This window comes from Etheostoma spectabile, chromosome 20 (assembly GCF_008692095.1).
Source record: "Etheostoma spectabile isolate EspeVRDwgs_2016 chromosome 20, UIUC_Espe_1.0, whole genome shotgun sequence".
NCBI lineage: Eukaryota > Metazoa > Chordata > Actinopteri > Perciformes > Percidae > Etheostoma > Etheostoma spectabile.
In genome coordinates this window covers 16,010,605-16,014,290 of record NC_045752.1, presented here as the reverse complement: position 1 = coordinate 16,014,290, position 3,686 = coordinate 16,010,605, and positions in this window count along the sequence as shown.

The window sequence follows — 3,686 nt, the reverse complement described above, 5'->3', positions numbered from 1 at the left end:
CAGTGTCAATACAAAGAGATGGCTAAGACCAATTTAGCCCGTGAGTATAAAAACAGCAGTTTCACAATTCTGTCAAAATCAGTAAAGAAATGAGCACAGATGCATCAAATTATGCATTTAATAGACAGGGTGGTTAAATGTAACTACGTTGCAGATTGAAAGAATGTTTTACGAGTAATTCATGTTGCACTTCACTCCCGTCTCATCATGTTTGTATTGTATTTGTTGTCTGCACACCAGGACTATTGTGAAGACCAACTTATTTGAGTCCAAGTCAAGTCCAAGACCAGGTCTTGTCAAGTCCAATGCAAGACCAAATCCAAAGGCAGTCAAGACCAATTCAAGACCAAATCGAGTCTTGTTCAAAACCATAATAGTCAATAGTGTCTTTCCAATGCCACAATTGGGATTAAGGAGTTTGGATGGCTCTGTAAACAGGAACAATCTATCTACATCAAACCAATCAATGCATAGAATTTAGGCAACGTTCTGTACAACTGATCCTGAGTCAGCAGTCAGGGACAACTTGACCAGTTCTCAATAGCTTAGTCCAAGCCAATTGTCTCAAGCCTATGCAAGCAATAAGCACAGCAACAAAGCTGAGACTGGACTGAGAATTCTTCTTTATGTTCTATGATTATGTTGTATTGTTAAGTGTGGTATTTGAGTAATAGTCTCTCTTTTTTATTTTTTTATTTTCACATAATGCTTTATAGTTTCTTGCCTTAACTGTCTCCAATATTGATTTAATGCCAAAATAATAATAATATTAAAAGAACATACATATAAGTAGCACACACGGATATCATGCGTCTGCATAATGAGTGAGCTGTTTTAGAAGAGTCAGCATGGTGTTAAGCTGCCGACAGCACTGACTGGGAGCTCAGCTTTCACCCTAAGGCGATTTCTGAGCCGACAACTGATATAAAGAATGACAAATACAAAGTTGGGGAAGCAGCAGCAGCAGGAACACACACAACAGTTTATTTTTTCAAAAAGTGAACCTGAAACAAGAAGGGCTGGTGAGCTACAGCAGCATTCAGTAACAGCATGATAGGTATGAACAGAGTAATACTGACAACTGTCGGGGTTTTGAGGCAACATGTTTTTGTAATAATACAAAATCTGCATAACTGCACCACAACTCTATAGGTGGAGTAAAACTTCCTCTCACTCCTCGACTGGCAAGCAAGGACAGGAGCTTTCTGTAGAAGAAACAGGATAGCTGCATCTGGTTATCAGCTAGTTGGAACATTGCTACCATCTTAATGACCATGCTGCTCTGTGACATCTAAGGCAGTAGCCTTTTCCAGATTAAATTGCCCCAGGTTACTCAGGCAACTTCTTTTCCAGATGTTCATCAGCCAGGTCCCAGAGCCCAGGTGAACTTGTATTTTAAGGCCACAGTGTTGAATCTCACTCCTGCTCCAGTAATCCTTTGCAGGTAAAGCCCTGTGATTAGTACTAAGGCTTCCTCTGGAACAGAGAGGACAAACGTCAAAGTAATTTTTTATTAGCATGTAAAGTTATGTCATAGCATACCTCACTGTGGTGGATAAGTAATCTAATTGACAGGGCACGAGAAGGAGAGCAAGAGACAAAAACGTTTGCCAAAGAAGCTGCATTTTCCATACAGTAGAAGAATATAAAAACGGAAAGAGTAGACTCAAATGCATTTAAAAGCAGACGTTATGCTCACTAGCCTCTAATTATCACGTTGGATATTGACCTTTTTGGTTTATAAGGGGACATATATTTTCACGGTCAATAAACAGGAATGAGAGAAGTGTCCGTGTGTCCGTGTGTGTGTGTGTGTGTGTGTGTGTGTGTGTGTGTGTGTGTGTGTGTGTGTGTGTGTGTGTGTGTGTGTGTGTGTGTGTGTGTGTGTGTGTGTGTGTGTGTGTGTGTGTGTGTGTGTGTGTGTGTGTGTGTGTGTCAGCAGTCTGTGGGATTCATATTTCGTGTGCCAGGACTGATTTCAGCTTCTCATCAGAAGGGATTAGCTGTACATGTGTTACTGGTGATGGGTACACCACAACACTGGAATCATCACATATTCAGAATGTGTAGAATGCAAAACCAAATGATATAATAAATGTGCATGTTTAAACAATCTTAATATCTGTTCAGCAAACATATTACTTTCATACTCATATATAACATCATCAATATCATTAAAGGTTCCATATAGTAAAAAGTGAGATTTCCAAGTCTTTTTAATGCTACATAAATACTGTGAAAGTATACAAAACAAATTCCACTATATCTAAAATCTTTAAATAAGCAATCAGGATTTATATACTGTATATACTGTATATATGTATATATATACTGTATACACACATATACTGTATATACAGTGTATATATTTCCGCTGGGCTGTCTTTAAAACAGGCTTGGGGTTTTTCCCCCCACTATTTCTTTGGATGTGTTTGCGTTGTTGTGCCAGGCCATATTCTACTGTGCTCCCTATTTGTTTGGGGGATTAAACTGTGACTTAACATACTTGTCTTGAACTGACTAGGCCCTCCTGAGGTCCTTTGAGCCCACCCACACAGTGGTTTCTGGTCATGCTACTAGAGGGAAGTTGTTACCACATTAATTTGTGGAACATATTCCATTAGTACTTAGTTGTGGCTCACTAAATTGATGGATGCAGTTTTATATTCTCAAGTCCAAGTGTAGTTAATGTTTTAATTATATCTGCCAGGAAAAAACTGCTTTCGACCTCTATGATTCAGCTGTCTGGCCAAGACGCTTGTCATCGAAGCAATAAGTTCCATTGATCTGTTTGCAGATGTCTGAACAACTCTCATGCAGCTGTCTGTCTGTAGATGACAGACCAGACCAATCTCTCCAAAAGACACGGGAAGACCTTGTTCAAGCAACTCAAATAAAAGCAAAAAGTGACACGGGTACAAAGCTCAAATTCCTTTTTTGTTGCTGACTTTACTTAAACTTTTACATTACACAACCTCTGCTTCATTGTTTTGCGTGAATTGTAAAAACAACAAGTTGTGGTTTTTATGAAGAGTTGTCCACTTATGACAGACGTTCACGGTCCAAGAAGTCACTGCATTTCACTGAGAAATAGCTCTGGCACATAAATAGCCAACTGCTTCCAGTCTTTATGCTAAGCTGAGCTAATTGCTTGCTGTCTGTAGCTTTGAAATTAAAGTACAGTGACATCAACCTTCTCATCTAATTCATGGGAAGAAAGTGAATACATTTTTTTTCAAAATGTAGAATCCTTTGAAACCTACATTCATGCATGCAGCACTTGTTTTTTCCCCTTGTGCACAATAAATCAAGCTTGGGTATAAAAGGAATGAAGGAGGCATAAGATTTTATGTGAACACACGTGGCAGTAAAGACTGGATCTGATTATGGAAAAATCATTAACGCCTACTCATTGCTTGTTATTAATCCCCCCCCCCCAGGATGTTTTTGCTGTAGCTAGATGTTGCTTGGGCTTGTCCCCCAAGAGGGTTGTTTTTCTGTCGACAACTACTTTACCAATGAACATGATGAACACAGATAGACAGGGCTCTTAACAGCTCTCATGATATCTGTATGATGAGTTATGTAGCATTATATTATCGATACCTATACGTTGGTCGTCCTTAGGCTCCACTTGTGTAGTAAAGTATGAGTTAGAGCTGCGATCATTGTGCTCCTGATGACAT